This window comes from Myotis nattereri (genome assembly GCF_964212035.1).
Source record: "Myotis nattereri genome assembly, chromosome: 1".
In the NCBI taxonomy this organism is placed as follows: domain Eukaryota; kingdom Metazoa; phylum Chordata; class Mammalia; order Chiroptera; family Vespertilionidae; genus Myotis; species Myotis nattereri.
The window spans coordinates 196,256,296-196,269,039 of record NC_138075.1 but is presented as its reverse complement, the minus strand read 5'-3'; positions in this window follow the sequence as shown (position 1 = coordinate 196,269,039).

The following is a 12,744-nucleotide window of genomic DNA, read 5'->3' as shown; positions in this document are numbered from 1 at the left end:
TGGTATTTGCTAAGCTTCCAAATACACAACAGAAAGTCCAGGCTTTTAAGAAAGAAAGTTCCCAGGGAGACTTGGTATAGAGACAGAAGAAATGTGCCAGAGGGATGCTAGGTGAATGCCAGAGAGCTGGAGGTGAGGTCGTGCAGAAGCAGAAATTGTGGTCCTGTGAATAAGAGGGTGGCTGCTGTGTGACAAGAGGGGTTGTCAAATCAAGACAGCAGATGTAATTAACAATAAGAACAATATCATGTCTTGACATGACAGTTCATATGTTCAAAGGCTGTTGCAATATTGGCTCAGCTGCTGTATTAGAGAACAAAATAACAGTGAATTTAATAAAATAGAAGGATTATTTCTTTATCCCTTAGAAAAATGAGCTGGTAGGTGGCCCAGGGGTAGTAAGGAGATCTGCTTCATGAGGCTGTGCAGGACCCAGACATCTTTTATTTTGTTCATCCACCATCCTCTAAGGTCAAATATGACTCATCACCAAGTACAAATCTAATTTGAAGGAAGAAGGAAAGGGTACAATAGGGCAAGCAGCTCCTTTTTAAAGGTATGGCCTGAGACTTGCAGATGTAATTTCTCTTTGTATTGCATTGGTTATCAAGGGTTGCTTGGCCACATGTAGCTGCAGTGAAGGCTGGGCACAGTAGTCTCTGGCTGGTCAGTGTGTGCTTAGCTGGAGTTTGGAGTGTTATTGCCAAGGGAAAGAGGGGAGAATGGATAGAGAATGGCAATCTCTTTCATAGATGTTTATCTCCATCATGTCATTTGATCCTCTCAAAAGCCTTGTTAGAAAGGAGACAGAATATTTATCCTTCTGTTGTATATGAGGACATTGAGACAGAAAGATCAAGGGCCTTGGTCAATGTTATGCAACGCAGCCAAATGGCACAGTAGGACAGCTGTGAAAAGCCTTGTCATGAGGTACCATGGCAGGTGCCACACTATTAATCAGCAAGGCTTCTAAAGCTTAGAACTGCTTGGAACAGCAGATCCTGCTATAGTTCCTTTCAAGAAAAATCTTCATGGTAATCATGAGTTAGAGCTCTGAAGAGCACAAGTCCAAGGGCATTTTGAACATGGGCCTGTGTGGATGTGGTCTGGCTGAACTTGTCTTACTTTGCTTCTTTATAAGAGAAAATATTTTTATTCATTTCAGAGAGGAAAAGAGAGGGAGAGAGAGATAAAAGCATCAGTGATGAGAGAGAATCATTGATTGGCTGCTTCCCACACCCCCCACACTAGTGATCAAGCCTACAACCCAGGCATGTAACCTCCTGTTCATAGGTCGATGCTCAACCACTGAGCCACACCAGCCTGGCTGTTACTTGCTTTTTCACTTAAACTTTATTGGGAGCATTCCACATATCTTTCCATATTCTTTGATGACATTTGTAATGGATGTATGATATTCTGTTATACACATACATATATGTGTGTGTGTATGATCTATTCAGTCAATTGATAATGATTTTATGGATATTTTTAGGTTATTTCCAAGTTTTTACTCTTATTTAATATCTTGTAATGAATATCTCTTTTATTAATCTTTCTGTATGTTTCTGATCCCTTTCTTAAAATATAGGATTAGAAGCAGAGTTACTGGGTCAAAGATTGTGGACTTAAAAAAAAATTTTTATTACAAAATTATTCTCCAGGAAATTTATGCCATGGGGCATGTCCAGTGAGGGTGGAAGAGAGTGTCAATGTCCCTGCATCCTCAGACACACAGCATGTTATGAGTTTAAAGCTTGTTTTGCCAGTTTCTGTTAGAAATAATATGCAACGGTGCCCTGTAACTGGGTATTATGATTTAGGATGTGAGGCCTAAAATTCCAGACCCTGCTTTTTACAACACACTCTAAAGTAAGCGATGGGTGTGCAAGTGCTTTGTTAGCTCTATGAGCCACATCAACATGAAGCTATTATTGTGAGTGTCATGTTCAGACTGAGGTTGGTCAAGCTAGGTTGATGCTGAGATGCAGTCTGGTGCAATAGAAACTGACTTTGTTTCAAGCCCTTGCTCCATTACTTACTGGGTGGGTAACTATCTTAGTCAGCTTGCAGACATTTAATTCTCATAGTTCTGGAGGCTGGGAGAACAAGATCAAGGTGGTGGCTAATTTGGTTCCTGGTGAGGGCTCTCTTCTTGGTTTGTAGATGGTCACCTTCTTGCTATGTCCTTATATGGACAAGAGTGATCATCTCTCTGTGTCTGTTCTTATAAAGGCACTAATCCCATTCATGCTCTACCTCATGACCTAATTCCCTCCCAAAGGCCCTATCTCCTTATACTATCACATAGGGGGTTAAGGCTTCAACATTTTTTTTTGGGGGGGGAGGGGAATACAAATATTCAATCTATAGCAATGACCTAGTAATTTATTTACCAAGAGCCGCAGTTTCTTCATTTGTAAACTGGCAGAAAAATGCATGCTTATGGGATTGTTGTGAAAATTACATTACATAATGTGTGTGCATATAATATCTACTTGATCAAAATTAGGTATTACCTATGGAAATAGTTCTATAATATCTAAAAAGTTTCATTATTACCAAAAGATAATCACTCCTTATGCTTCTGGATATTACTTAGAAGGATCATATATTTAGGAACCAAAGTTGAGTCCACCCCTGCAAACACAAATAAAGCCTTAAAAATTATTGAGAAATGCACACACATAAAGCACACACACAGACACACGCCCTTAGCTGATGTAAGAACAATAAACGGGACAGGGATTTCAGCCTTTGGTGATGGATTTACCCCGGGGAGGCAGCAAGGGTCCACTGGTTGAGCATCATTGTCATTTCTCCTGTGTTTTTTCTTTATTATTATTTTTTAAAAGACACATAAGAAACCTAGAATATGAAGGCTTTATCTCTGTCATTTAAAAATATATTTTTATTGATTTCAGAGAGGAAGGGAGAAGGAGAGAGAGATGGAAACATCAATGATGAGAGAATCATTGATCAGCTACCTCCTGCACACTCCTCACTGGGAATTGAACCTGCAACGTGGGCATATGCCCAGACTAGGAATTGAACTGTGACATTCTGGTTCATAGGTCAATGCTCAACTACTGAGCCACACCGGCCGGGCTCTCCATCCTTTTGAACACTGCTCACAGGCACTGAAAGCAAAATGATTTCAGTTTCTGCATTTATTTTAAGTATTCATTTTAAATGACCACCATTGAAAAGGTCATTCCTAGAGCTTCATTTGCAGCCCTCACCTCTGAGCTGGTTCAAAGCTCTGATCCGAACTCCCTTCCTTTCCCATTTTCCCTGCCCACTCACCCAGTGCTGGTCCTCTTTCCTTTCCAGGCACCTCGGTGACAAGTGACTCCAGAAACATTTTTCCTCGTTAAGTCTGCTCCACAGGCCACTTTCTTCCCTGCATCATTTCTCATTTCTCACCGTGAAAAGCTCCTCTTTCTCTCTTTATGGCTTCCTGAGACCCTGAAGTAGAGGTAATATAAATTTGGTAATTATGATGATAATGGAACAACTTCTACAGAAAAGCAGAGTTTACAATTCAGGAGTTTTGCCTGGCTGGTGTGTCTCAGAAGTTGAGTGTCGGTCCATGAACCAGGAGGTTACAGTTCCATTCCTGGTCAGATCGCATGCCTGGGTGGCAGGCTCCATTACCAATAGGGGTGTGTGCAGAAGGCATCAAAGTTTCTCTCTCATCAATGTTTCTATCTCTCTATCCTCCGTTCCTCTCTCTAAAAATCAATAAAAATATATTTTTTAAAATACCCTAGTTTAACAAAAAAATAAAAAAATGCAAGAGTTTTCTGCTGTTGAAACCTAACTTTTTCTTTGCCTTTATTTTTTGGATACCTCTCGGGGGTGCCTCTTGTCCTCCACCCCCCCCCCCCCCCCCCCCCGCCGCCCCTTACCCGATTGTGAATACTACAGGATGAGAAACAGCTATCACAGCCAGGCTGGTGACTTCTACCACTTCTGAGGAGTGGAGTTGGGGGGCAGGATCAACCAAAGTTACCAGGTTCAGGTTCAGCCTGGCCTCCCTAACCCCCTGGTGGAACCTTGGTCCTCCCACCTGTACCCGCACTGGGACTTTCCCATGCTCCAGCGCGTGGTGGCATTAGGTGGCTGGGGTCAGGAGAGGGAGGTGGGAAGGGTGCGATTTCTTCCCTGCCAGCGACCAGGTGAAGGAGCTCCCATGGGCTGCTTAGGGCGACCTCTTCCTCCATCCTTGAACCAGGGCCTCTGAAGACTCCGCCCTCTCCATTGTAAGTGCTGTGAGCTCTCCAAAAGTCAACAGTGAAGGTATCAATGCAATTAACAACCCCCTTTCCTGGCACACATCGGGGCTGCCACTTAAACAACCTGCTCCCATTCTCAGTTAAAAAAACCTGCTAAAATCTGGTTTCAGAAGGAGGACCTGGGAGGCATATAATATCAAGCCCATCTCCCGACGCGAGCCATCTGTTCTCATTAGAGTGATCTAGCGGCTGCGGCGGAGGACAGAGGGGCCTCCAGGTGCTCAGAAGGAAGCCTGCTCCCGTGTTATCCTTTCCGAGACGTTGCTTTTTTGTTTTGTTTAGTTTTGTTTCTGTCTGGCAGGCTCAAAGAGACGCTGTCCTACTTTCCAAGAGAACAATGGCTCCAAGATTTTAAGAAATTAAGTCCCCGGGGAAAAAAATTCCTTTCGAGAGGGTTTCTAATGGCTCCTTGACCACTTGCTGTGATGCCCAATTTATAACAGAGAAATATTACAGAAGTTGGGAGCCAAAGTTGGTGTGCACAGCCGTTGTTTAAAAAGTGATGGATGCTTCCTGGGGACAGTGATCCTCCCCCGGGCCCCCCGGCGTTTATTCAGTCTGGAGAGAATCTGTCTGCCAGGCTCCCACTCCCATGTTCCAGGGAGAGCCAGGCCCATTCATTGTCCTCTGCATTGGAAAGTGATAATAATTCCTCTGAGACAGTCCTGCTGGTGATCAGAACGGCCTCGAGCGTGTGTGTGTGTGTGTGTGTGTGTGTGTGTGTGTGTGTGTGTTGGGGGTGGGGGGAATTCATTTTGCAGGTATCTTTCTATTACCAGCTTGTCGAGATGCCCACTAAGTCAAAAATATATTACCATGAAGTTACTCCTTTTGGGGGTGTCTTTTATCACATTGTAGGGAAAGGCAGGTGAAATGACAAGAGTATTTGGGTCCAAATAAAAAAATGAATCTTCCCTAGATTTTATATTTAGACTTTAGCCTGCAAGATTGGCCTAAAGCGGGACTCCAGGTCTCCTGCATTCTTGTAAAATCCTCCTTCTCTCTGGGGGGCTCTTTCCTACCTGTGCTCACACCCCTTACACAGGCTCCTACTCTGTCTCCTCTCATTGCTTGTTTGTGTATCATGTCCTGTCAGCTGATTTCTGCTAAAATGTTAGCTGATGTTAGGATAGTCTCACAGGGGGATATTTGCATTTTAATCGGTGGCTTGAATATGGAAAAGCTTCTGCCTAAAGCAGGGAAGCCTCATTGGGAAGAGTCAGGGAATTTTGGATGGGAGCAAGGATATGTGAGAACGGAGACATGATCACATCCTGCTGTGTGTATTCCATGGACCTAGCCCATTTATTTCTCTCTTTTTCTTTTGTCCCCAAACCTCTGAGTATATGGCACCTTACACACCCCTGTGGGGCTGAAAGGATGCCTTTTATAGGCAAGTAGGAAATAAGACAGCAAATTTTCCAAGAGAACGGGAACTCAATATGTCCCAGGGGGAAAGCAGTACCTGCCTCTATATAAAGGGGTGATTTAAGCTTTTTTATTTTTCTTAGAGCACACAGTGAAAGTTTGCTGTGGGATTTGGGAAGAAGATCATTGATGTGGCTTCTGAGCAGAAGTTCAAGACAGAATAGGGAGCCCTGTTCCTGAACCTGGGAGCACACAAGGGCTGTGGTGGGAACATGGCAGTGACCCTGCTATGATGCTGCTGCATTTAGCAAATAAAAATGCAAGACACCAGTTAAATTTGGATTTCTGGTGAACAATGAATACCTTTCTTTTTTTTAGTGTGAATATGTTCCATGTAATATTTGGGACATATTTATACAAAAAAATTCTTGCTTATCTGAATTCCAATTTAACTGGGTATTTTGCATATTGTCTGGCAAACTAGCCTTTTGCAATTCCTTGTATATGTTGTTAAAAATAATTTCTGGAAAAGGTAAAATTATAACTCTTATGTGAACATAAAATGAACTCATGTCAAAGATTTTTTAACTCATTGATTAATGAAAGAACCAGTAAGATGTCATGACAGGTTCAAAGGAGAATTAAGAACGCACACAATTGGGAAATGCTGAAATGAATTTGTTAATAGATGCAAAACTAGCCATATTCATAGGGCAGTAATCAATAGGAAGGGTGTGTTAGACACAGCGCCCATTAATTATTTTTGCCTTTTGAAAAATCTTTCACAATATCTCCTAACAGTGTCATGCTCTCTCCTGTCTCAGGGCCTTTGCACATGATGGTTCATCCACCTCCTTAGTTATCTTATACTTACCATTGATATCTTATCTCAAACATCATTATCTCTCAGAATCCCTCCCAGACCCAAACATCATTACCTCTCAGAATCCCTCCCAATCTAGGTCAGATTCATGTGTCATATGTTCTCATTAGAGCATGTTTCTTTCATTAGAGCATTTATTCAGTTTATAATTCATGCCCCTTACTGAGATCGATAATTCCTTGCATAACCTAGGCCCTGTTCTAATCAGTGTTCCCTTCAATAATTACGTTCTGGTCACACTTTTCTGCTCCTTGATTATAACAAGTTCTTCTCTGCCTGAGAGATTTGTACCTGCTGTTCCCTGTACCTGGAATTATTTTTTTCCTTGGCTTTTGAGTGTCCCCTTCCTTCCTTCCTTCCTTCCTTCCTTCCTTCCTTCCTTCCTTCCCTCTCAGGACCCAGTTTGAATGTCAGAAAGACCTCTCCTGATTATCTTATCTAAAGATGCTCTCCTCCCCACCCTTACTTTCTATCCCAGTTGTTCTTAAACCTTAGTACAGATCAGAATTCCCTGAAAGGCTTGTTAAAACACAGATTGCTGGCCTCATGCCCAGAGTTTTTGATTCAGTAGGTCTGAGGAAGGGTGTGAGGATCTGTGTTTTAACAAGTTCTTGGGTGAGACTGATGCTGTTGGTTTGGGCACCGCTCTTGAAGAAACAATACTCTGATTATTTTTTTCTTAAAACATAACATTATCTTTTTTCCCCCTTTACTGATTTGCTTTTTGTGTTCTACAAAATTGGAAGAAGGTTCCAGTTGGGGCGGGATATTGACCCTCTTATTCTTTCCTTTATCTGAAGTACCAAGAGCAATGTCTGGTTTATAAAAAATATTCAATAAATATTTTTGAATGAATGATTGAACCATTTTCTCTCATTTTGTTCTGTATTCTTAAAAAGGGGGGGGGGGTTGTTCACCAATGCACTGCTGAATTCTGGTGCAGAGATTAAACCAGAGGGATTGCTTTCATCACTAAGATGAGTTTGTGGGTGAACGGTCTTGGTAAACCACACTGATGTCGATCAGCAGCTTGGATAATACAAAGGCCAGTGACGATTGGGCCTGTGCTGTCCCATGAGTGTGCCCTCCTCCCTAGGACCAATGTTACTGACCTACAGTTGGTAAGATGACATCAGGGCTTTGGGTACTGTTGGCAGGGCCCAAGCTGACCTGGGTTTTGCTAAGACCAGCAGCTATGAGGAGCATTCAGAAACCCCGCAGGTGCAGGTCTGTGAGAGGCTTGTGCTTTGGCCTCATGTGTGTCTCCCAGACAAGGCAGCTTGGCTAAAGGAACAGAGAGAGTAAGGAGCAGGGGCCACTCTACTCTAAGCTAGGCTATCGTGCTCTCACAACTCTAGTCTTGGCACCTTCTTAAAGGTCTCGGGGTCCTTTCCCTTCTGGTCCTAACTCCTGGGCCCCCTGATGTCAACATACTGTTCCGAAGCCACCAGTCCAGGCTTGGGAGCACACCCTCAGCAGCCCTCCTGGTTCTGGCTCCCTTCTCTTCTCTTCTCTTCTCTTCTCTTCTCTTCTCTTCTCTTCTCTTCTCTTCTCTTCTCTTCTCTTCTCTTCTCTTCCCTTCCCTTCCCTCCCCTTCCCTTCCCTTCCCTTCTTCCCTTCCCTTCTCTCTCTCTTCTCCTCTCCTCTCCTCTCCTCTCCTCTCCTCTCCTCTCCTCTCCTCTCCTCTCCTCTCCTCTCCCCTTCCCTCCCCTTCCCTTTTCTTTGATTCCTCTAGGCTTTCCTCTCATCTCATTATGTGTAAACTAGTGGGTCCTTGAGAGTGGGAGAGACAACATGGCTTAGTGCTTAAGGTACATGCTTTGAAGTCAGCCCTGGATTCTAATCTTATCCCTGCTAAATACTGTGTGTCCTTAAGAAAGTTAGTTAACCATCTGTACTTCAGATTATGGGAATAGCAATAGCACTCAACCATAGGGTGGATGCAGGTATGAAAGAGGTGATGCTTGTAAAGAGTCTAGTCCAGCCGTGGGCAAACTACGGCCCGCGGGCTGGATCCGGCCCGTTTGAAATGAATAAAACTAAAAAAAAAAAAAAAAGACCGTACCCTTTTATGTAATGATGTTTACTTTGAATTTATATTAGTTCACACAAACACTCCATCCATGCTTTTGTTCCGGCCCTCCAGTCCAGTTTAAGAACCCATTGTGGCCCTCGAGTCAAAAAGTTTGCCCACCCCTGCTCTAGTCCCTATGCCTTATAGTTCCCAAGAAGATACCTAAAACTCCTTTATGGAAACAACTTTCCACTTTAATAAGGAACATTGGTAGATACATGCTTTGGCTGCAAGAGTCTTGGCAGGTCAGATATTTGGGAGTCTTCAGATGACAACATGTGAGCAGATGTCCACTCTGTGTGGGTTAGAGGACCCTCTGCAGACCTCTCTGGGTGACAGAGCACTAGGTGGCATGGCTGTTGACTCTGGTCCTAAGAGAGAAGCCCTGCGCAGACCTGGCAATTGAGGATAAGACAGTAATAGCAATGCTGTATTCAGGAGCATTGCTTTAAATAATCCTTCTCCTTAATAGCTTTGCCCCTGGCGTGTGACAGGTGTTTACATTATTAAGTAAAAGCCTTTAAACAGCGACCTCCTTGGTATAAGGGTGAAGGAGATTAAAATCCAAGCAGTGCTCCAGCCATTTAAATCAATGAGACTTGTCAGATCTGTAACACATGAGCTACTTAGAGGGCCCAGGCACCTATTGTTTCTGAGCTTCGACTAATATCTCAATATGCTTGCTCCTTTAAAGTCTGGCCAGGCCTGGGCTCATTAAAGTCTGGTCTGGCCATGGCCTCTCTCCCTTTGGAAATAGCATTATTTAACAGTTGGCTAAATATGCACCAAGGAGTTATGCTATTAGGGAAGGAAGATCAGAGCTTGCATTGATTCCTGCTTTCAAGCAATCCCAGTAGTCAAGTCTCTGAGCTCATCAGAAGCAGGGAACAGGAAAGCTGCCCCTCCTCCTGGGGGCATTCACCGGGCCTGCTGGGCTCCACCCACAGTCACCCTTCTCAAGTTGTGATGTCTTAGTCCTTAGCCACAACATGGGCAACCCCATGTCCACCAGCAGCATTGAGGAACCAAGTTTCTGAGATTTAAACTTATTTTTTTTTTAAGTTCATGTGGTCACCATGCACTGGAAACTTCTCTCTCCCTCAATAATTAAACCTAGGTCTTCCAAGGGAAACGACCATGCAAGAATTTCAACTAGGACTTAAAGATCCAACTCTTACTCCTCAAGGTCTATCTTCCCATTGCGGAGGATGGGGTGGGGGGTGGGGTGGGGGGCGGGGGAGGGTGTATCTAGTCAATTTCAGGAGGCCCCACCAAGCTGGTTTCAGGACTCTGATTCAGTATTAATGCTCCAGCTCTAAAGGGGAAACTTGACCCTGCTTTTAATTCCTTGGATTCACAGTTGAGTCAGGCTGCCCACAGAAGCACCTACATGCAGGTGGGGTAACATGACAGAGTTACTCTCCTTCCAGTTATGGCCCATATGCCAGCCTACAGGGGAAGTGGGGCAGGACCCCCTCATCCTCAAGGGACTGTTCCAGCCTTAGCTGTGGACATGTTGGTCCAGCAGAGGGTGAGGAATTTCCTCTCTAGATGATCTGAAGGTCTCCTTTCTAGGTGACTGACTTGCAGAGTGTTTTCCGCTTCAGAGAAAAGCTCTCCTCCGACTCATAGCAGTGAGCTGAGACCGTGGCCTCTAGTTTCTATAGAACTTTGTTAAAATGAGACATCAAGGCCTTCACACTGAGAAGATAGACATGTAAATAATACCTGGCCACCCACAGTGTCGGGGCCAGCAGCACGGCATCCCTAGCTGAGTCTTGATACTCAGTATTGCTGGGGAGGAGAAATAAACAGCCAATACCATGCTGAGTAGCATAAACACCATGTTGTGGTTCTGAAGGGTAACACACTCATTCATGCACCCCACACTGGGCTCCACCCCTCACCTGTTTGACCCTACCCTCATGTCCCATAACTTGGTACAGAGCCAGTGACAGGAGGAGGTCTCAGCAGAGAGGATTTTTCAGAGCCACCAAACAAGCTTGCCAAGGACACGTACTTTCTAAAGAACATTCACTCTGGCAGCGTGACTCCTGGGGCTTAAATAGCACACTGCTTTCCACCGACAAATGATTTCAGGTGGAGAGATCCTGTGACATTAATAAGGCAGGTGTATTTGAATTTTTTATTCTGGGAGCAAACTGTTGAAAGCAAAGGCTAAAAAGAAAAGATCTCCCTCTGTCAAATCTCTGGGAGGAGCTAAAAATTCAGGGAGGGTTCGGATGGCCCGTTGGGCTTGAGCTGAGCTCCCACGTTCCGATCCATTCCTTTGATCTTCTATTCTCTGTGTTCAGGTTCCCCTTGGTGCCTGTCTGGACCACGTGAAACAAATCATCTTAATTACTTCAGGCCTGGCTTCCTCCTCTGCTTCTCATTTTCTGAGGTTCCTGCAGCGCTTACCAAATAAGTCTGTGTGGGGCCCCAGACCTCGGAAACAGCACGGAGGCACCTGCAGCAGCGAAAGGAATTTCAAAGTTAGTTAAAAGGCACAGGAGGACTGAGGGAATTGAATGAGAACCCTCCTGGGTTCCAGCCTGGAGATGTAATGCTGACTGTACTCCAAGTCCATGTTCCTCACAGGCACAGCCCTCACACCTTTGTTTGTGGAAAGGAGAATAATTCATGCCGCGTGTCCTTGGCAGGGTACTCAGAGCCTGGCTTCCATCGGCCTTGCCCCCAAACCTGGAGGCACCTGGAGAAGAAGCTCAGGTGGGCAGAGAGGGGAAGGAGATGGCGGTGGGCTGACACCTTCTGGGGCTCCCAGTTTAGCCAGTAGGAAGCCCCAAGCAATGCACAGGGTCCCAGGGAGGGTGGGCCAACTCCTGGGACCTGTCACTGAGTTGGAATCAGATTGTGTGGGACTGCATTTTAAGTGAATTCTGAATGAAGAACCTCTGGCAGAGAGGTGCTGAGGCAGGCCAGGCTGTGATCCCGAACTCTGGGTGGTCCAAGGGGAGGTAATTAGGAGCAAGGAGCTGAAATTGCTGAAAAGAAAATGTAAGGCGAGCAGCATAAACCTTCCTGACAGTGATGTCTCTTAGCCGATGGCATCCCCTCCTGAGGGAAGTGCGAAAGACCCATTACTGGAGGCATTTGAGGGGTCCTAGTCACACCGGTGGGAGTGAGCTGCTGGAAATTGCACCGCTCCTTCTCAGGGCTGCGGCCCTACCAGAGTTGGCTTGAGGTTAATTGCTTGACTCCCACCCCTTCAGTGCCGTTGGAAGGGCCACTTAGCACATGTTCCTTCAGTGGGATCACTCCATCTTGGAGTGACTTCTGCCTCTGCAAAGGGAAGGTGCTGTGCAGGCACATCTATAATATACACAGCACATCCCACGGCTACTCAGGTGGGGAGGGACTGTGGGGTCTGGTGAGAGAATTTTGAAAACAAAATTTTCACTGGTTGGGTGATGGTTTGTGAAGTATTTTTGAGGGTGTGTTACTTGAGGTGGATAGATGAACTCATTGAGCATCCTTAATTTTTAAAATGAAACAGGTTTGGGTCCACCAAATAGAAGGTTACTCCTCCACCCCCTCTCCCTGGTGACCACAGTGTCCAGGGTCACTTTGGGGGACACCCAAGTGATAAGGAAGTAGCTTCTCCTGATATAACCATCGTGGTTCTCTTTCTTTACTTCATTCTAGTCACAAAACACAGTAGTGTGTTAGGCTCGCTAGGGAGACTAATTGAATTAGACTTGGACCCACATCTCCAGGGCTTTGCACTCTGTATTCTTCTACCCTTCCTTCCCCTCCTTAAGAAGGGTCTCTGGCAGCTCCTGGCCAGGCAACTGTTTAGAATGAATGCAAAGCTATACCAAGTAAACAGCTTGAATTTGTAGTTCCTGTGCGCTCTAGCTTTCCCTTGATTGTCCCAGCCTGTCAGTCCTGTAGCTCCCTTACCCCTGTTGACACTTTTCATAATATTGCTCATGTTTACTGTCTCCATCTCATCGTTAGATGATCAAGGACTCATTTCTGGATAATCGCTATTTTGCAACTTCCCTGTTTTTATACTTATTCCTTGTAACCCATCCTCTACCATAGCCAAGTTCATCTTTGGTCCACTTTTTCATCCTAACACTCAGCTTTTGCAAAAC